The sequence below is a fragment of the Protopterus annectens genome, chromosome 5.part0, assembly GCF_019279795.1.
Source record: "Protopterus annectens isolate FY-2018-M chromosome 5.part0, PAN1.0, whole genome shotgun sequence".
Lineage (NCBI taxonomy): Eukaryota > Metazoa > Chordata > Ceratodontiformes > Protopteridae > Protopterus > Protopterus annectens.
The window spans coordinates 322,391,920-322,413,975 of NC_056735.1; the positions used below are offsets into that span (position 1 = coordinate 322,391,920).

General features: G+C 42.6%; 1 protein-coding gene across 1 annotated transcript in view; it reads right to left on the reverse strand.

Moving 5' to 3' along the window:
* Positions 1 to 22,056, reverse strand: part of PCYT1B (phosphate cytidylyltransferase 1B, choline) — a 1,205,847-nt gene that overhangs the window by 1,084,095 nt on the left and 99,696 nt on the right. The window lies entirely within an intron of this gene.

Genomic DNA, 22,056 nt, shown 5'->3' on the forward strand with positions numbered 1-22,056 from the left:
GATTACATCAAGGATCAGCTCTGAGCTCTTTCTTATTTGCAGTGGTGCTGGACAGGTTGACAGATGAGATCAGACAGGAGGCCCTGTGGACTATGATGTTTGCATATGACATTGTTATATGTAGTAAGAGTAGGGACCAGGTTGAGGAGACCCTGGAGAGGTGGAGATATCCTTTAGAGAGGAGAGGAATGAATGTCAGCAGGGCCAAAACAGAATATATGTGTGTAAATGTGAGGGAGGGTAGAGGAATGGTGAGGATGCAGGGAGTAGAGCTGGTAAAGGTGTATGAGTTTAAGTACTCGGGATCAACAGTTCAGAGTAATGATGAGTGTGGAAGAGAGGTGAAGAAGAGAGTACAGGCAGGATGGAATGGGCGGAGAAGAGTGTCAGGAGTGATTTGTGACAGACGGGTACCAGTAAGAGTGAAAGGGAAGGTCTACAACAGGGTAGCGAGACCAGCTATGTTATATGGGTTGGAGACGGTGGCATTGACGAAAAGCCAGGAGTCAGAGCTGGATGTGGCAGAGTTAAAGATGTTAAGATTTGCACTGGGTGTGACTAGGATGGACAGGATTAGGAATCAGTATATTAGAGGGTCAGCTCAGGTTGGACAGTTTGGAAACAAAGCAAGAGAGGCATGATTGCATTGGTTTGGACATGTGCTGAGGAGGGATGCTCAGTATATTGGGAAAAGGATGCTAAGGATGGAGCTGCCAGGTAAGAGGAAAAGAGGAAGGCCTAAGATAAGGTTTATGGATGTGGTGAGAGAGGACATGCAGGCAGTTGGTGTGAAAGAGCATGATGCAGAGGACAGGAGGAAATGGAAACAGAAGATCGGCTGTGGCAACCCCTAATGGGAACAGCCGAATGATGATGATAATTGAATACCCTTGCAAAAGCCTTAGAATAGCTGTCTTTGGAGTGTCCTGGTGGCAGTATCTACCTTACAGTCTTGACCGAGGGGCATAACTAGTACATCTGTTCCAGATTTCCCAGGTGTGTGTGCGTGTGTATGTGTGTGTGTGTGTGTGTGTGTGTGTGTGTGTGTGTGTGTGTGTGTGTGTGTGTGTGTGTGTGTGTGTGTGTGTGTGTGTGTATGCTAATTTGAGCAGGGCATAGAGCACTGGTTTCACAGAGAGGGTGGTGGAGGACTTGTCCTGGGAAACTCGTCTGAGGACTCAACTCTATAGCTGTGTCACTGGGGAGTCTTACTGGGGGCCTGGAGAGAGACAGAGAGGGGAAACCCAGACCCCAGACTGAGTGTGTTCCCTGTGTGCTCTTAAGGGAAATTGTACTTGGTGCAGAGAACTGCATCTGGAAATACTATGTATCTGTTTTTGTTCCAAGTGAATATCCCTCACTGATGTCAGTGGTGAGGATTCAGGCTCCTTGATTACTCTAGTACTGGCCCAGAAGGGCGACTCACAATATATATATGTGTGTGTGTGTGTGTGTGTGTGTGTGTGTGTGTATATATATATATATATATATATATATATATAGATAGATATGTATATCTATGTATATATATATATATATATATATATATATATATATATATATATATATATATATTTACTATTGGCATTTCAAATCTGCTTCAGTTGACCGTTTAGAATGTCGACCTAAAATGCTGAATCCAAAAAGCCAAAAAGTAAACCAAAGCGAAAATGAATGCATTGACAAACATGGTCCAGTGTATTCGACGTAGCAGGAAGTGATGTCATTCAACTCCTGCTATGCACATTAATGTACCATTATACTCTACAGTCAATGGTTCATTTATTCTACTATTTTGCAGGGGTCTATGCCCCCTCCACCCCCCATGTGGCAGGCTGCACCCTCCACTCCCCCTACACATTAAATATACTAACACCGAGATCGCACTATAGTGAGGAAATGGGCTAATTCCTTCTTCTTCACTGCACTGCGATCTCCCTACACAATGTCAAACCCAAATACTCGAATTATGCTACCCGTTCGCTGTAGTGCAGTCGATACATTTTGGTTTGACATTCTGCTGACTTGAAAACTACAAGTCGACCGATGCAGTTTCAAGGTTTTCAGTGTAAACCTATATATATAAATATATATATATATATATATATATATATATATATACACACACACCTTGCATTGCACACACACACATATATATATATATATATATATATATATATATATATATACACACACACACACGCATATAAAAGGAAAAATATTCTATGCTCAGCAATTTTAAAAAACACATCCCAATAGCAAATGACTCTCTATCTGATCCACACATCCTGGATAAAGTCTACCCCATTGCTCCTTATCAGTCTAATCTAATTCCATTTCTGTAGCATGATCAGACCACATCTTCACCTCATATGTGTGAAAACACAGTGGTATCCTGTCTAATTCCCAGGGTATAATCTGCTATGTAGGATATCAAACAGCATGTCAGAAGTACAAGAATATGCACAGTCTTACATGCAAAAACATCTGAACAGTAATGGAAGGGATGATCATAAGGGTAAGCCAGAGTATTACATTTATATTTTAGTAATTAACTTAGGAAAGCAGGACACTACAGCAAATGAGAACTCTGCAATTAATGAGTTGACTTTGAAGGATGCAGTAAGTCATAAGCTCCGTGATACAGAGAGATAAAGCCCTGACTATGGTTCAGACTACCTCAGATTAATTAACAGCTGAGATATATTCTGAAGCTGACAGTGACATGGAATGAGATAAGACTTATGCCTTCTTGCCTTTCCCAAGTGGAAGGGTCAATACTGACATAGAAATAGGATGTAGCACTTATGTTGGCTGTGGTGGAGATTTGTACAATGAGCAGCAGGAGCCATTTTGGCTAACAGGCATGCTGGGGACATTCCTGTCCTTGGGCTCATGGCAGGATTATTCCCAGTAACAGCCACACCTGAATGACATTCAGGTTCAAACACGATAGCCTGGCTCTGTGGCACAGAGGGATGAAGCTCTGGCTTTGTCCCAGACATCCAGGGTTTGTTTAGTGGACTCACACTGGAGAGACAGACAGAGGCATGGCCTGCTTGCCTCTCCTGGAGATGATGGATGTATGCACTCAGGAGCACAACGAGTAGGTGCGCACAACTTGGTGTAGACCAGAGAAACCACCCCCATGCTTCAGGAGGTAGGCGTAGAGGTGCTTGAAGGGATCTCTCCCTGTGGAAGTGAGGGTACAGTCTTCATAGTCAGTTCATTGCACATCCCTACCTCATGTTCAGCTTAGGGTGTGCAGGGATATTAGGCTGAAAAATAAGGAAAAACTCAGAAGTCACCCCTGATGGCTGCTACACTGATAGCACCTTCTGGTTGATCCTCACTCTGGTAATGGGAAACACACAGGCCTACTGGCCAGAAGGGAGATGGTGAGCATGCAGGCCATGGTGGCAAAATGACACAAAAAAATACAAGCATGACACCAATATAAAGAAGGTGCCAACATAACAAGCAGCCCATTGAACAGCAGTAGCATCAGCAGTAGTAGCAGCTCGTGGGTCTCCCTCTCCTTCCATTTTCATGTAACCTATGGGCCATCAGTGTATATAAATACTGACAGCATGTGCTTGAAAATGCATGTGGCTTGACTGGAGATGGGAATTAGGAAAATCTGCACTGCCCCAACAAACGACTTAAACCCATTATGAAAATTAATGAATGATGTAATTAGTCATATGGTGCATTGCAGGGAGTAATCACCTATCTCCAAGGGCAACAATCTTGGGCTTGATTATATTAAGCTCAGGAAAACAACAGACAGTGGTATACATTTAAGAAATACTGATAAATGTGGATATAACTTATGTAATCAAAGGGTTCTAGACATTCACAAGTAACATATCAGGTAACAGCATATCTTTCTCACTTCTCTTCATTGGTAATGCCTTGCGCTTGTTGTGCTGTCTAACTAATTGTTTTTCTGTTAGAACTTATGTGTAGAAGACCCAACATGGTGTCAGATTAATAAATCTTGAAAATGGCAGATACCTGTTAGATAGAAAAACTATGACCACCACATTTTGCCTACTTCAGCTTGAATGTCATTTGTCTTTACTGAAAAGTATCTTGCAATTACCTGCTGGATAAGTGTGTTTTATTATTTTTGCACACAAGCAACTTCAAAATATTCAATTTATGCGCTTTGACAAGCTCCTAGCTCACAAAAACTAGATTATTGTTTTTTTTTCTGTAATTACGTATGCATAACTACTTTTTCAATATTTGAGATTTTCTTTAGTTTTTGGTTCAGTATGACAGCAATTCAACCTTTAACTCTAGTGAAGCTGCATGGAAATCTGTCAAAGAATTAATAGTCCTGGATCCAAAGATTTGACCTGCATCTCATTGTTAGTTTCTTCAGTGACAGTGACAGTGAAAATAGCAAAAAAAAAAAGCTTTCCAGACAGTGGAAACAGCAATAAAATATGATTTAGCAGGCACAGTAAAGCAGACAAATCCAGTACAAACAGTGCAGTTTAGTTTACGGTATTAAAATACAGTATTAAATAAGCAGAACACAGTAAAAAGTGTAGCAAATAGTATAATCAAGCACAAAACAGGCAACTTATGTTTTTTGGAAAGCTCAGAAGCCTCTAGTTGTCTGGTAACTCAGCTCAGAGTTGTGGCTAATAGCCCACATCAGTTCAGCTCAGTTCAAACAAGCAGAAACCCACTCAAATGTGAGGCTTAAATACCAGAAGTTAAAAACTAAAAAATAAAAACTCAAAAGAACCAATGGGGTGCTTTTTCCAAGCCCTAGACCAATCACCTGTCACCAGACAGGTTCCAATCAGCACATTTCTCTCACAAGGGTGCAGAAGGGCCCCTTCCAATCAAAGATGATTTGGAAAATGAGCTCAGAATACAACAGCCACTACAAAACACACCCAGATGCAACAAAACCTGTATCGGGACTCTGCTACAGCTACTAGCTACACTCATTTAGGTGGAAAATACTAACAAAATGTTTTAAACAGCAGAAAAACAGCAGTGAGACACTAACAAAATGTTTTAAACAGCAGAAAAACAGCAAGGAGACACTGAAAAATGTTTTAAACAGCAAACAAAGCAATTATTTAAAACACTGCTTGCCAGGGCAGGGAAACAGAACAGATGCTTTGCAAACAGTGAAAAGTAGCAACAAAATACAATTTATTTTAACAGGCACAGTAAGGCAGACAAATGTAGTACAAACAGTGCAGTTTAGTTTACATTATTAAAATATTAAATAGGCAAAACACAATAAAAAGTGCAGTAAATAGTATAATCAAGCAAATCAAAAGGCAACATGGTTTTTGGGAAGCTCAAGAGCCTCTAGTAGTCTGGTATCTCAGCTCAGAGTTGTGGCTGGTAGCCCACCTCAGTTCAGCTCAGTTCAAACAAGTCTGGGATGACATGTCTGGGATGACATGGTCAACAAACCTCGCTGCTTTGCCAGAGACGGTTTGCACCTGGTACCACTAGGCTTTCCGCTACTGGCAAAGGCTCTTGCCACCCCCATAGTGACTTTTTTAGGCAAGGTCTCAAAAACAAAATTGCCAATGTGATAATTGCCAACCATAATAAAATAAAGGTTATGTTGCTAAATGCTAGGAGCTTAAACCAAAACCTGCACAGCCTGGAAGTACTTCTATCACTGGAGGATGTGGATGTCTGTGCAGTTGCAGAAACCTGGTTGAAGGCCTCAGGGAGTAACCCCACCTTGCAAGGCTGCAATGCCTTAAACACATTTAAACCGCAAAGTCAATGTGTGAGAACCAAAAGAGGTGGTGTTTCTGTCTATATTAGAGATAGATTCACCTCCCCACTTGTTAGACTGGACAACTCCGCGGAGTTACTCCAAGTTCAGGTAAGACCCCCATTCAAGTCATAGCTAGTTATAGATCCCCTCCATGATTAATGATGTGCACAAGGCCTACTTGACCAAACTGGAGTCAATCCAAACATTGCCAAACACTCTGGTCGTAGGGGATTTAAATTATCCCACCATCAACTGGGAAACGTACCCTACCCTAACTCACTAGCACAAAAGTTCTTTGACTTTGTTAACTCAAATGCCCGGGAACAAATAGTTCAATCCCCAGCAATAGGAACAAACATACAAGATTTGGTCCTCACTAGCATAGTTTCATAGTTTCATAGTATAGTACTAGGCTATCTGCCCTGGGGCATTTGTAAGCCTAGCCATAGTGATGTGGCTTTTGCCACCCCATGAAATGGTACAACAATGTACAGAATAAATCTAGAATACTGTGCCTCTGTCTAGTAGTGACACAATGAAGGTCCCCTTATATAATAGAATTAGTTTACTGTGCCCCTGTCTAGCAGTGACACAGATGTGACCCCTGGGGTAAACTTACGATCTCCCATCCACTCATCAAGATTTCTCTTAAAGAGAGTCAGTGAGGGGCTCTGCCTAATATGAACTGGGATCCTGTTCCAAAGCATGGGAAGCCTCTGGGTTATGAATCTATCCCACCAGCATGTCCTATTCATACCTGTGCCGAGGTTTAAGTCTTTAGCTCTCATGGTCCTGATGGATTTGGATTTTTTGAGGTGGAGCATAGGTTCATAGGTTCATAGGTTCATACTAGGCTATCTGCCCAAGGGCATTTATAAGCCTAGCCCATAGTTATGTGGCTTTCGCCACCCCTTTAGTTTGAATAAAAACTATGCCTATCATTTTTCTGTGCCTCTGTCAAGCAGTGACACTGAAGTAATCCCTGGGGTATATCTGCGATCTCCCATCCATTGGTCAAGATTCCTCTTGAACAAGGCCAGCGAGGTGCTCTGCCTCACATGTACCGGGATTTTGTTCCACAGCATAGGGAGTCTCTGGGTGATGAATCTGTCCCTCCAGCACGTTCTATTTATAACCGTGTCAAGGTTTAAGTCTCCCGCCCTTGTGTTTCTGAGGGATCTAGATTTTTTGAGGTGAAGCATATTCATCAAATCTGGGTTTGACATGGCCTTATATGTCAGGCACAGGTCACCTCTGAGCAAGCGGTATGAGACTGAATAGAGCTGGAGTTCTTTCAGTCGGGCAGCATAAGACATATTTTTGAGACCCTTTATCCTTTTGGTGAGGAACTTTTGGGGCCTTTCAAGCTGCAGCAGGTGTCTGGTCAGATACATTCGAACGGGCATTGTACTCAATCATAGGTCTAATGAGTGATGAGTACAGGGGACGATGACCTCCCTTGATCTAGATGTGAATCCCTTCATGATCAGGTGGGCGATATAGAAGGTTTTCCTAACTACTTTAGCAACATGAGTGTCAAGCGAAGGCTACTGTCAACTTGGGTCCCCAGATCCCTGATGACTTTTTCTGTGCTCAGTGGATTGCCACCTATATGGTAGCTAGGGGTAACCTTGTTTTTCCCGAAGGGTATGACTATGCATTTTGGCGTTTAACTTCAGGCCATGGCTCTGGCACCAGTTATCCATTTCTGTGAGGCCCTTCTGGAGGATATCTGTGTCAGATGTGTTTTCAACTATGGCCAGTTTGCAGTCATCTGCAAACTTTGTCAGCCATAACCCTCCTGTGTTTGCTTGTACTTCAGAAAAGTAGATGCCAAACAAGAGTGGACCCAGGACTGAGCCCTGTGGGACACCACTTGTGACAGGCTTTGAGTCTGACATGGCTCCAGCAACTCTGACCCTGTGGGTTCTGTCACTTAGCCAGTTTGCAACCCATCTTGTGATGTATGGGTTTACATTCAAGCTGATGAGTTTTTCGATGATACCTGAGTGGGGTATTGTGTCGAAGGCCTTTGCCAGGTCGAGGTAGGCTGTATGGACTGCCTTTCCCTCATCAATGGCCTTGGTGACTGTCTCGAAAAAGTCAACCAAGTTTAAGAGGCAGGATCTGCCTTTGACAAAGCCAAACTGGGTTGGATCCAAATTCTGCAAGTTCCTATGTCTTTATTTATGAGTTCCATTATGATCTTCTCCATGGCTTTGCAGATAAGGCTTGTCAAGCTAATGGGGCGGTAATTTCCAGGGTCTGTGGAGGCACCGCCCTTATGAAGTGGGACCACAGTCGCCGTGCGCCACTCCTTGAGTACGTATCCTGAGGTGAGGCTAAGATTAAACAGCTGTCCTAACTGTGGGTTTAATTCCTCGTTGAGTTCATGAAGCACACAGCCGGGGACACCATCCGGTCCCATGGATGCTGTGTTTTTGCCTTAATGAGGGCAGTTCTCACCCGGGCGTTGGAGATCTTTGGGGGGCTACAATCCTCTGGAATAGATATCTCTCCTTTTGGGGGGGGGTAGAAGTTTGCACTGAACCTGTCAGCCAGTATGTTAGCAATGTGTGTAGGTTCAGTAATTTTCACATCATTTTGAACTAATTCTGAGCATATCTGGGAGTTTCCTCCTAGGTTTCTAACATAGCTAAAGAAGGCCTTATGATTGTCTTTAGAGTCCTTGGCGATTTTTCTCTCAAAATTTGCCTTGGATGATTTTATGAGAGCTCTTAGTTTTTACTTATAATGATCAAAGGTGTCTTACCTTTCAAGGATTTTGCTCTATCTTGTAGTAGCTTCCTCCTTTTGTTGTAGAGCTTGTTTATGGCTGGGGTCCACCAGACTGGACGCTTGCCTTTGGTACAGAGAGTCTTAGTTTTGTTTGGGATTGCCTGATCCATGCAGTCCTGTAGGTGCTGGTAGAAGGCATTTGTAAGTGATTCAGCGGTTTGAGTAATGTTTACCACTGGCTCAGGGGCCTTAAAGGAGACCACACTAGTTTTAGAAGTGTGAAATTGGCTTTTGAGCGGTTTTTCACTGTCCTCTTTTTTGTTTCAGGTGGGCGGGATGAGGACCTCCAGTGAGATTAGTTTATGATCTGATCTCACCAGTGAGGGGTATACTTCCGGTGTTGAACATTTTGATCCCATGTTCGTGATGATGAGATCAAGTATGTTTGCTCCTCTTGTGGGGATGGTGACTAGTTGTTCCATGGCATTTGAGTTTATGAACTCCAGGAATCTTTGGGTTAGAGTGTTCGGGCTTGAGTAGTGTTCCCAGTCTATATTAGGGTTGTTGAAGTCACCTAGTATGATGGTGTTTGGAGATACATTTATCCCCTCCAATGTTTTCAAGAAGGCCATGTGAGGTTCCTGAGTTTGAGAGGGTGGCCTGTAACATGCTACAAATTGCAGAGCAGTCTTGCCTATGGTTAATTGCACCTGGATGGTCTCCGATGCATCGTGCATTGCCACCAACCTTGAGGTGTGGGTGTCCTTTATGAATATGGACACCCCCCCTCCTTTCTTGGTGTTGTCTGGATTTTGGGGCCGGAACGTATGATATGAGGTGAAACCTGTTAGTGCTGGGGTGCTCTCAGGAGCCTTGAACCAGGTTTCTGTCACAGCATGGACATCGATGTTCTCCATATTGAGAAGGGCCTCGAGTGCGTGCATCTTGAGATTGAGACTTCTGGCATTGAGCAGCATTACCCTTAGTTTTTTTCCTTTTTGGTGTTCTAGGGTGGTAGGTTTAGAATTTGAGCCTTGCCTAAAAAAGGCACTATGAGGGTGGCAAGAGCCTTTGCCAATATCCAGAAGCCCAGGGGTGACAGGTGCAAGCCGTCCCTTGCGAAGCAGCGTGGCTTGTCCAACATGTCATCCCAGGCAGACAGACATTGGATCCCCTTTGAATGACACCAGAATTTAAGCCAATTATTAAAGCTGATCATCTTATCACTGTATTGTGGCATCATTCTAGGTGAAGATAGGATACTGCTCAAGGTCAGGGTCATACCTGCCTGGGCTACATAATCAGAGAGCTCCTCGATGTCCCTTTTCATGTAGTCCAAGGAGGTACGTCTCAGGTCGTTGACACCAGCGTGGACAATGACTGAGTCATACTTGTACCTGCTGTTGAGAGACCTGAGTGCTTGCGTTATGTGACGGATTCTAGCGCCCGACAGGCAGCTTACTGTGACCTTCTCCTTACTCAGTCTGGTGAGCGGGACGTCAGTGTGGCTGACTATGGAATCACCAATGACAAGTGTGTCTGGCATTTTGTTTGGCCTTAAGGGCTGTGACTGTTTGACACTCTGACTGTGTGGTCTATGTGTTGCATGTGTTGGGTCGTTAGGTGGTAGTTGTTTGGGTGTCTGCTTTGGTGGCCTCTGCTGTTTTGGTAAATTTTTGATCAGAGCCTCCGAGTATGTCTTTGTGTGAGTATGTGTATGATTTGAAGTTGTGATGGTACCATGTGTGACTGGGTATGTATTGTGTGTGGTTACCTTCTCCTCCTGTCTGGTCTTGCCAGTCCTATGTTGAGAGAGCTCAGCCTCCAGTTTGGCCGTATAGTTGCATCTCTCGCATGTATTTGTGTTTTGTGGGAGAAGGAGAGGATTGTCTGTGTACATGAGGCAATTGTAACATTGCCTCAATATTCCCAGGTTCACCAGATGAGCTGGAGAGGACACTAGCAACTGATCCCTCGACATACTAGAAGTAGTAGATAAAGAGACTTTCAAAGGACTCATCATCAGATCCTGATTGGACATGGCCTTGTACGTCAGGCAGAGATCACCTCTGAGCAGGCGGTATGCTACTGAATAGAGCTGAAGTTTCTTTAGTCTGGCAGAATAAGACATATGTTGGAGACCCTTGATCCTTTTGGTGAGGTACTTTTGTGGTCTCTCCAGCTGTTGCAAATGCTGGGTGAGGTACATACCAAATGGGGCATTGTACTCAATCATGGGTCTGATGAGGGAGGAATATAGGGGTACAATGACATCCTTGGATCTGGATGTGAATCCCTTCATGATGAGGTGTGCAAGGTAGAATGTTTTTCTAACCACTTTGGCAACGTGGGTGTCAAATGAGAGGTCGCTGTCTGCTTGGGTCCCTAGGTCTCTGATTACTTTTTCCGTACTCAGTGGGTTGCTGTCTATGTGATAATTTGTGGGTACTTTGTTTTTCCAAAAGGGATGACTATACATTTTTGGCATTTAGTTTAAGGCCGTGACTACGGCACCAGTTGTCCGTTTCAGTGAGGCCTTTTTGTAGGATGTGTGTGTCTGCTGGTGTATGGACTATGGCGCCTAGTTTGCAGTCATCTGTGAACTTTGTCAGCCACAGCCCTCCCATGTTTGCTTTAACATCTGAGAAATAAATGCCGAACAAGAGGGGTCCCAGGACAGATCCCTGTGGGACACCACTTGTGACTGGCTTTGAGTCTGACATTGCTCCAGCGATTTTAACTTTATGGGTTCTGTCCTTTAGCCAGTTTGCAACCCATCTAGTGACATAAGGGTTTACTTTTAAGCTGTTTAGCTTATCTATGATGCCTGAGTGGGGTATTGTGTCGAAGGCCTCAGCCAAGTCCAGGTATGCTGTATGGACTGCTTTGCCCTCATCAATGGCTCTAGTGACTGTTTCGAAAAAGTCAACCAGGTTTAAAAGTCAAGATCTGCCCTTTACAAAGCTGAACTGGGTGGGGTCAAGTGTCTGTAGGTCCCCTATGTCTCTGTTTATGAGTTCCATAATGATTCTTTCCATAGCTTTGCAGACCAGGCTAGTTAAGCTTATGGGGCAGTAGTTTCCATGTCTGTAGAGGCACCCCCCCTTGTGGAGTGGGACCACTGTTGCTGTACGCCAGTGTTCAGGTACATATCCCGAAATAAGGCTAAGGTTAAATAGCATTTTTATGTGTGGGTTTAGCTCCCCTTGGAGTTCACGTAACATGCACCCCGGGATACCGTCAGGTCCCATTGATGCTGTGTTTTTTGCTTTGTTTAGGGCGGTTCTCACTTGGACATCTGAGATGACAGGGAGATTACATTCAGCTGGGATAAGTATTTCTTCTTTTGGGGGTGAAGGAGGCGAGAAATTTGCACTGAACCTATCAGCCAGAATGTTAGCAATATCTGTGGGTTCAGTGTATTTTTTGTTGTTGTGAACCAACTCTGAGCATATCTGAGGGTTTCCATGAGGTTTCTAACATAGCTGAAGAAGGCTTTGTGGTTATCTTTAGTGTCCTTAGCGATTTTTCTCTCAAAGTTTGCCTTGGATGTTTTATGAGAGAATGTAGTTTTCTGCTAATGTTGATCAGAGATGTCTTCCCTTCATGGGATTTCGCTCTGACGTGCAGTAGCTTCCTTCTTTGTTATACAATTTGTTTATGGCTGAGGTCCACCAGACAGGACGCTTACATTTGGTGGAGAGGGACTTGGATTTGTTTGGGATTTCATGATCCATGCATTCTTGGAGATGTCCATAGAAAGCATTTGTGAAGGATTCGGCATTGTGGGATGTGGTATCCACTGGCACAGTGGGCTTAAAGGATACCATCTCAGTCTTAAGAAGAGTGAAGTCTGCTTTTGAGAAGTTTTTCACTGTAGTCTTTTGTGCTGGGGGTGGAGGTGGGATATGTATATCCAGGGTGATTAGTTTGTGGTCAGATCTCACTAGTGAGGGGTATACTTCTGGTGTGGAGCATTTTGTCCCCATGTTTGTGATGATCAGGTCTAGTATATTATCTCCCCTAGTGGGAGAGGTGACTAGTTGTTCCAGTGCATTTGAATTTATGAATTCCAGGAACCTTTGGGCTAGGGTATTAGGGCTAGAATAATGTACCCAATCTATGTTTGGGTGGTTGAAGTCTCCCAGTATGATGGTATTTTGTGATACATTCATATCCTCCAATGTCTTCAGGAAGGCTGAGTGGGGTTCTTGGGATTGGGAGGGTGGTCTGTAAAATGCTACCAGTTGTATAGCAGTTTTGCCTATGGCTAGTTGCACCTGTATGGTCTCTGATGCTTCATGTGTTGCTACTAACCTGGAGGTGTGGGTGTCCTTTATGAATATGGACACTCCCCCTCCCTTTGTGGTTCGGCCCGGGTTTTGGGGCCGAAAAGCATGATACGAGGTAGAGCCTGGTAGTGCTTGGGTGCTCTCAGGAGCCTTGAACCAGGTTTCAGTTACTGCACAGACGTCGATGTTCTCCATGCTGAGGAGTGCATCAAGTGCCTGCATCTTGAGATTTAGACTTCTGGCGTTGAGCAGCATTACCCTTAGTTTTTTTCCATTTTTGTTTTCTAAGGAGGTGGGTTTGTCTTTTGAGCCTTGCCTAAAAAGGCACTATGGGGTGGCAAGAGCCTTAGCCAATATCCGGAAGCCCAGTGGTGACAGGTGTAAGCCATCCCTTGCGAAGCAGCGTGGCTTGTCCAACATATCATCCCAGGCGGACAGACATTGGATCCCCTTAGAATGACACCAGTACTTGAGCCAATTGTTAAAGCTGATCATCTTGTCTTTGTATTGTGGTATCATTCTTGGTGAGGGCAAGATGCTGCTCAGGGTCAGGGTCATACCAGCCTGGGCTACATAATCGGAGAGCTCCTCTATGTCTCTTTTCATGTAGTCCAGGGAGGTACGTCTCAGGTCATTCACACCAGCATGGACAATGACGGAGTCATATTTGTACTTGCTTTGGAGTGACCTAAGTGTGTGTGTTATGTGGCAGATCCTAGCTCCCGATAGACAGCTCACAGTCACCTTCTCCTTGTTCAGCCTGGTCAGTGGGACATCTGTGTGTCTGACTATGGTGTCACCTATTACTAGTGTATCAGGCAAGGTGTTTGGCCTTAAGGGCTGCGATTGTTCGACACATTGATTTATTGAAGTATGTGTTGCATGTGTTTTGTTTTCAGGTGGTGGATTTTTGGATGTCTGCTTTGGGAGCCTCTGTTGATTTGGTAAGTTTTTTATTAGAGCCTCCGAGTATGTCTTTGTGTTTTTATGTGTTTGGTTTGCAGTTGTGGTAGGTCTATGTGGGACTGGGATTGTTGTGTGTGTGGTTGCCATCTCCTCCTGTCTGGTCATGCCAGCCCTGAGTTGAGAGAGTTCAGCCTCCAGTTTGGCTATATAGTTGCATCTCTCACATGTATTTGTGTTTGTTGGGAGGAGGAGAGGGTTGTCTGTGTACATGAGACAATTGTAGCATTATCTCAAGATACCCAGATTGACCAGCTGAACTGGAGACAACGCCAGTAATCTACCACTCGACATGCTAGAACAGTATAAGGGAGTGGTATACCTTTAAGGGAAGTGGATATTCACAGGGGTGATTTAGTGCTTTACTTAGTGCGAGAGTGCTTACTTAGTAGAGAAGTATTGAGAACAAGTGCTAGGCTTATACTACAGTGAGTAGTCTGGTTATACTAAGAGTAGAGCTTCCTTAAGGGAAAATTTGAAGAGCAGACTTGGCGGAGCCAGAAAAAGTTTAACCTTGTTTAACCGGCGCTGCGCTATGCGCATCATCACGAAAGCCGCAAACGCGGATTTTAAACAGTGAACTACAAAAGAGCTAGAAATGGTCCCAAACAACCAATTACTACAGCTTCTTGTGTTGAGGTCACTTCCCCCAAGGACAGGTAGGCTGCTCAAGGCTCCCCACTCCCACTGGTGAGCAAAGAAACTTCCTTTTATCCAAGTAAGGTAATGGACAACACAGGAACTACACCACAGCCCAGAATACAGCAATGCCTGTAAACTGGTCTAAACTAGTCGAGGAAGGCGGGAAAACAAGGATCATTTTTTGTTTTTTTGTTTTTTTTGGTAGAAACACACAGAAAATGCAGAAACAGTGATAAATTAGTTACACAGGCTAGCACACTTTAGTGGGCAGCCTCCACAGTTAAATTAAACAAACAAACAAGCAAACTTTCGATCAAATTCGACTAAAATGTAACTTTAAGTGCAGATTTTAAAATAATGCAGCAATCAGTTAAAAAACAGTTCAGGCTGGTTCAAGGTAAGCTACAGAAGCTATTTCAAGTGAAAAAAAGCAAAGATACTTAAATCCAGAAGGTAGTCGCTTTTCTGAATTCCCTGCTGCTAGGACCACTCTGTAAACCCACGTGGAGCTTGTCTGAGCAGTATGACAAACCGATGCACCATTACAACTGTCTGACCCTCATTAGTTAAATCTGACCACAAATCAGTTGCCTTTGAACTGGCACTGACACCAAAACTCACAAAGGGCGAAGTCAGAATAAAAATCTTCACCAAGGCAAACTATACCCTCCAAGGGAAAGGTATAAAATGCATTCCAAGCCCTACCCCCAAATGGAAATTGTAACTACAAAGCTTACACTAAAGCCCTGTACAATCACTCAGCTGTTCCAGACAGAATCAAATAAAAATAAGTTGCTCTGGTGAACATCAACCCATAACAAACTTTACAACAAATGCAAAAAGATGCTGTCTAAGAAAACTAAGGTGAGGCCCAACAATAGAAAAGCACCCACCTCAGCAGCAAATAAGACGACATGTCAAATCCTCTAAGGGTAACTTTGATAAAAACCTAGCAGTCACAGTCAAGGATAACCATAAGGCCTTTTACAACTATGCATGTAGTATAAAAGGTAGGACCCAAGCATGTGCCAAACTAGTGACTAACGGTATCACACACACTGATCCCGCAGAGATAGCAAACATGCTAGTGGACAGATTTGGTGAACATTTCACTCCCTTATCCCCTCCAGACTTATCACAAATCTTGCCCCCAACTCCCCCCGCCCACCCTACATATCTGAAGAGCAGGTCATTAAAACCTTGTTTAAGACAATAAACACTCCTTTTATTGGACCAGATGGCATCCAAGGCTGTCTTCTAAACAAACTAAAACATGAACTAGTGTCACCATTAAGTAGCCTATTCAGTCACAGCCTAACCACAGGCTTTGTTCCTGCAGAATTGAGAACAGCAACAGTTATTCTCCTATATAAAGGCAGCTTAGCAACAGACCCAGGGAATTACAGACCCAGAAGTCTGACCAGCCTCATCTGTAAGGCCATGGAACATGTCATCATGGACCTCATAAATAAAGACACAGGCAACCTCCAAACCCTGGATCCGACACAATTCGGTTTCATCAATTGCAAATCCTGCCTGCTAAACCTGGTGGATTTCTTTGAATATGTGACCAGGGCCATTAACAAGGGCAAATCTGTGCACACAGCATACCTCAATTTGGCAAAGGTGTTTGACATAATCCCACACTCAGGCATTACTGATAAACTTAGCAAACCGAATGTAAACCTCTTTCTTATAAGATGGGTTGCCAAATGACTCACAAACCGGTTGGACACTATCAAAGTGGGTGTCTCCACATCAACTAGCAGACCTGTCACCAGCAGGGTGCCGCAAGGGTCAGTTCTGGACCCCTACTGTTTGGTATATACTTCTCAGAAGTTCAGGTCAAAACTAAGGGGCTGTGGCTGACCAAGTTTGTGGATGACTGTAAACTGGGTGCAATAACTGAATACACAAATGATGTCAGTATACTTCAGGACGGTCTTATGCAGACCAACAACTAGTATCTTAATCACGGTCTTAAACTGAATGCAAAGAAATGCATCATCATTCCCTTCAGTAAAAACAATGTCCCTTCACACTATCAAATTAACAATACCCTATGTACCTAAGAAGTGGTAAGGGATCTGAGATCACAAGGAGACTGTGACCTTAACTTTGACCACCATGTGCCTACTGTAGTAAGGAAGGCTTTCTACATAGCACATTTGATTAGCAAAGGCATCACCTCTAGAGCAAAGGAGGTTATAACTCCTCTATACTTGTCTCTAATTAGGCCCATAATTGAGTATAAAGCTCCTTTCTGCATGTAACGTACAAAGCACCTGCAACAACTGGACAAACCTCAAAGGTTTCTAACTAAGAAGATCAAGGGATTCCAGCACGTGCCTTACACAGACCGACTAAATTCCCTGTCAGTATACTCAGTATCATATAGACTTCTTAGGGAGACTTATGCCTGGCTTACAGGGCAATCTCTAACCCAAACATAATGAATTTGCTGCACATCTGCAAATCAAACGGAATTAGAGCTTCCCATTACAGGGGCCTAAATATGGCCTGCGACTTGAATAGGCAGCGCTGGAGGGACAGATTTGTCTCCCTGAAACTGCCACATCTTTGGAACAGGCTGACAATTGATGGGAAGTAAAGCACCTCTATGACACTATTCAAAAGGAACCTGGAAGAGTGGATGGGGACCATAAATTCTTACCAGAAGTAGAGTCCACAACCCTCCTGGACATGGGCAGTCATTACTAAATACAGTCCTGGCTATTGACTAAAGTATCTACAGTATTACATTGGGATGAAATGGCTAGGCTTGAAATGACCTCCGGTTTGATAGCCTAGTGACCTCCTATGATCCTATGCTCCTGTCACATTTCTTCATATCATAGCTGGAGAAGCCAAGTTTCAAATACTTTTTGTTCAGACTAAGAAGGAGAAAATCAGCTTGGAAGGACCGAATACTGAATTTCATGCATATTGTGTGCCAAGGAAGAACTTAGTTTATGTCAGGTTATTTTAACAGAACTCAAGGGACATAAGAACCTATTGATTCACATGTGACTGACTAAGACACAAGGTTCATGTCTGTGAAACTGGAATATTGTGTGATTCATCACAGAAAGCACTGTCTGTAGCAAAAATTACTATGTAAGAGGCTGAGTTTACAAGAATCAAAAGAAACACTTGAAAAAGTCATTATTTGTCATGCAAGTAAACTGCAAAATGTGCTTCTAAAACTATTGACTGATGGCAGTGTGTAAAACTGAAGTTGAAATAAAATGTAAAGTCAAACTACTGTAGAAACAATAAAAATAAAAATCAGGGGGACTTAAGGTGGCACCAAAAGTTTCCATAATTTGGTTGAGCATGCAGTGAATGAGTTTTAACTCATATTTCTTTCCTGAGTTTGAAGCTCAGCAACTACTTTTTGTATATCAAATCACTAGCAGTGAAGTTTCTGTTTGTGCACCAGCAATGATTCGTTTTTTTCACCATGACTATAGAGTTAGTTTACATGGGTAAGAAGGGTGTGGGGGTGCAGGGAAGTCTGACACCTGCAAAAATGCTTCTTGTGTTTGTGTTTGTTTCATGAAACTAAAGCTATGTCTGGCTTGATTATTCCACCCAAAACTTCAGTGAGCTTAATCTTAATGAAACATAAGGGAGCCAGCAGCAAAACATATTGAAAAAAGTAACATGTCAGAAATGAGTAGTTAAGAATTGCATTAAATGTGCAAGAAGCTGTGGCAGTAAGAAGTTAAAGAAGCAATGGAAAGTAAAACCTAGAGTCTGCAAGATGTGTGGTGCTATGGGCTATTAATGGCCACACTTATGAACAGGCCAACTAGGCACCAACCTAGGGGTGCCATTAAGCTACAGGTGCCTTTCTGTCTTTCTTTGTTTATTTAAGTAAATAAATGCAGCTACTGCCATGTTTCTTTACTTAAAGAAAGAAAGAAAGAAAGAAACACCCTGCAGCATTCCTGTTTAATGTCACTGCAGCTCTCTGTGATGAAAGTGCAGTCCACCCGACTAATCACCTGGAATGGCAAGGGGTAGAAACCCCATGAACATTTTTTTTTTCTACATTTGTTTACCAGGAAAGTCTGACTAGACACGTGTCCTTTTTCAGCAGATGCCCGGGGAGAAAAGCTCCACTAAACAGAGCTAAAGTAAAATACAGATAATTGCATATTATAAACTTAAAAAAGTTCATATAAAAGATACCAGGTGCATTCAGTTTAAGATATATAAAGATGATACACATTTACACTCAGTTTAAGGTAACATTGTATATATATATATATATATATATATATATATATATATATATATATACACACGCAGGTAACTCAGCGGAATACATGTGATTGTGAGTAAATTTTGAAAGTATGGTAGCATGTAAGGGTAAGGTTTATCTAAATCTCCAGAGTTATAGCTGGAGTTACTTGTAACTTGGTAGTTGAGTTATTAGTAGTAGAGTTATTAGAGCTGAGAACAGGGATAAGACTTGTGGTTAGGAACTAGCCAGGACTGGTACAGGGACATAGCCATGTGTTAGGTAAGTTTTTAGGGGTTTTTTTTTAACTGTACTAAGGAGGAACTGGATGATACGTGGGTGGGCAGTATATTCCACATTTTTGGCATGAAGTTGGAGAAGAGGGGAATCACCAGCTGTGTTTTTGGCTTTAGTTACCTCAAGAAGGAATTTAATGTTGGAGGGGAGAGTTGTGTTGCTGGAGTAAGGCTTTAGTAGATTTTGGAGTGCGGGAGGTTTCTCAGGCTGATTTAGGATTTCATGGGCTAAGGTGAATTGATTGTATAGAAGGAGGTGAGGTAGTTCCAGCCAATTATGTTGTTTTAGAGCTGTACAGTGGTGTGACCTATAAGGAGAGTCAGTGGCAAACCTAGCTATTTTGTTGTAGTAGAAGTCAAGTTTGGCTAATTCAGTCATTCTAAGGTTAATGAGAATTGGAGAGGCATAAAGGAGTGTTGAAAGGAGATTTGTACATATAATGGTGGACTTGGTGTTTTAGTAAGAAACTGCTTATTTCTATATAGAACACTCATTTTTGTGTGTACTTTCCTTATGGTCTGGGAGATGTGAATATCAAATTTCAAATTATTGTCAATCTGTACACCTAATAGTTTGGTGTGAGTTACAGGAGAGATAATGGTATTGTTGCTGGACAAGATATTGAATGAAGGTGTTAGGGGCTATAGACCTTTTAGGCAGAAAAAGCAAAAGTTTAGATTTGCTTGGATTTAGAATTAGTTGGTATTTGGTAAGCCATGCTTTAACAGAAAGAAAAGAATCTTGAGTTAGTGAGTGTATGTAGTTCTTATAAGGAGGAAGTGGCACATATTAGTGTTGAGATATCTGCATATTGTATGATAGAGGCGCGTGGAGCAGAAGAATGGAGATTATTTGTAAACAGAGGGAACAGTAGTGGTCCCAGGATAGAACCTTGGGGAACTCCTACAGTGACTGGAAGAAGAAGAGAAATATCTTGTTGCCATTGTATTGCTTCACGGGGTCTATATTACAGTGTCGAACTCACAGGAGTCCAAACGTTGTAATATTGAACCCAAATGTTCGAAATACGAAAATAGCGAAGCCATGGAACACCGATTTTTTTTCCTAGGGAAAAAAATCAGTGGGCCATTTTCTCGACTTTGCTATTTCCTCCACTGTGGTGCGATCTAGGAGTTGGTATATTTAAGTGGTTGAGTTGTTTTAGTGGGGTCCAGTTACAGCTTTTTAGAGCTGATATGACATTGCTGGGGTTAAAGTTTTTTGTCTCTAATTAGGTAGTAGGTGATTTGTTTTGTACGATGAGACTGATGTCTTAGTAAAAATGTTGGTGGATGATCACTCAGGCTGTCTGGGAGACAGCCAGAGTGTGAGGTATGCTTTGGTCAATTTATCAAAAATCAGTCAAGTATTGACTGCATTTTGGATATTTTGTCTATTCTTGTAGGAGATTGGATGAGTTATGTAAATCCATGGAGGTTAATATAACTAGTAGGGTTTATACAATTTCAGGTGAGCCAAATTACATTTAAATGTAAAAGAGAAATGGCTAGTCATGTACAATGGAAGTGATCAAATAAAACTTACTTCATCACCCTTATCATTTGCTCATTTTACAGCCACTAATCGGGATTTGCATGACTAACATGCATTCATGTGAAGTAAGATGGAATATTTTATTATAATTATATTATTATTACTATTATCATTACTGTGACAGGTCCCTTCTCCAGACCAGCAATCAGGGAGACTCAATCCTCACCACTGACTCTGGTGAGGGATGGCTCACTACGAGCAAAGATGGATTCGCACAGTATTTTCAGATGCAGCTCCCTGCACCAAGCACAATTTCCCTTAAGAGCACACAGGGAGCAAGCTCAAGACATGAGGCTGGACTCTCTTTCTCTCTCCAGGCCCACACAAAATTGTGTCTATATTAGTTGATCAAACTTTATTTAATCGAATAATTAAACGTCGATCACTAATAATGGAACACACAAAACCGCAAACGGCAGTTTCCACTCAGGGAATCAAGTCATTTGGCTGTTGCACAGAGTTTTCCTTTCTTCAATGTGGAGCGATCTCAGAGATGGTATATTTAGTTAGAGGGGTGGTGGGGCACAGCCCCCCACATCAGGGGGGGGTGTGGGGTGAAGCCCCCCCACTTCATTTGTGTTTATTTTTTTTCCCATTGGGCAACGCCATTGTTTCGCTGAGTGGAAACTGCCATTTGATGTTTTGTGTTTACGATTATTAGTGATTGACGTTTAGTTATTCGCTTAACTAAACGTTCGATCATCTGATACAGATGCCACACAACTCCACACTGACCACTTTGGAACTCTGTGTCCCTGTTCCCAGTAGCTGGCACACATACTTGGATATTTGAGTTTTACACAAACATACACACCTGGGAAAAGCTGGCACATATTTACTAGCTGTGCCCCTTTCTGCCAGACTCTGAGGTAATTGTACTGCCACCAATCAGCTACCCTAAGGATCTTACAAAGGGTACCCAATTATACTGTGCAAAATTAATACTAATGCAAATGGTAAGGTGTGACCAAAGCAGCAAGGCTTTCAGGAGCAGCCACAGTGTCACTAGAACAAGCTTAAGTACTCTCAAGATGTTAAAAGCATTCTCCAAAGGACCAGCCACAATGAAAGGTATTAAAATATTTATTGCTAAATAATAAAACAGAAAACAGGAGAATACAGAATACAATAAACAACACAGTTTCAACTACAAAGATATAAAAATAATACAGTTGGATACTTTCTCAAAGATGCAGAAAACAGTACTAAACTACTCTCACTAAATGTCCCTGACTGACTAAAGAATTACTGTTCCCTGACTACTTACTAAAGCAAGGCAAGCTGATGTGTGCTGAGTGTCTTACCATAGCAAAAGCCAGATGATATCTGTCTTTGCCTCTGTGGATGTGTAAGATATATATCCTATCAGAAATCTTTCCTGTCAGGTTTCAAAGTGCTGCTGCAAGAGTTCCAAAGAAACCAGATGCTGGTTAGAGAATGACATGACCTCTGGTCACCTGGCTCTAGTACAATACACACACAGAGCTTTGCTAAGATCTGTGGCAGCATCTGAAAGCTGTTTAAGCAATAACCCACACCTGGGTGTGGGT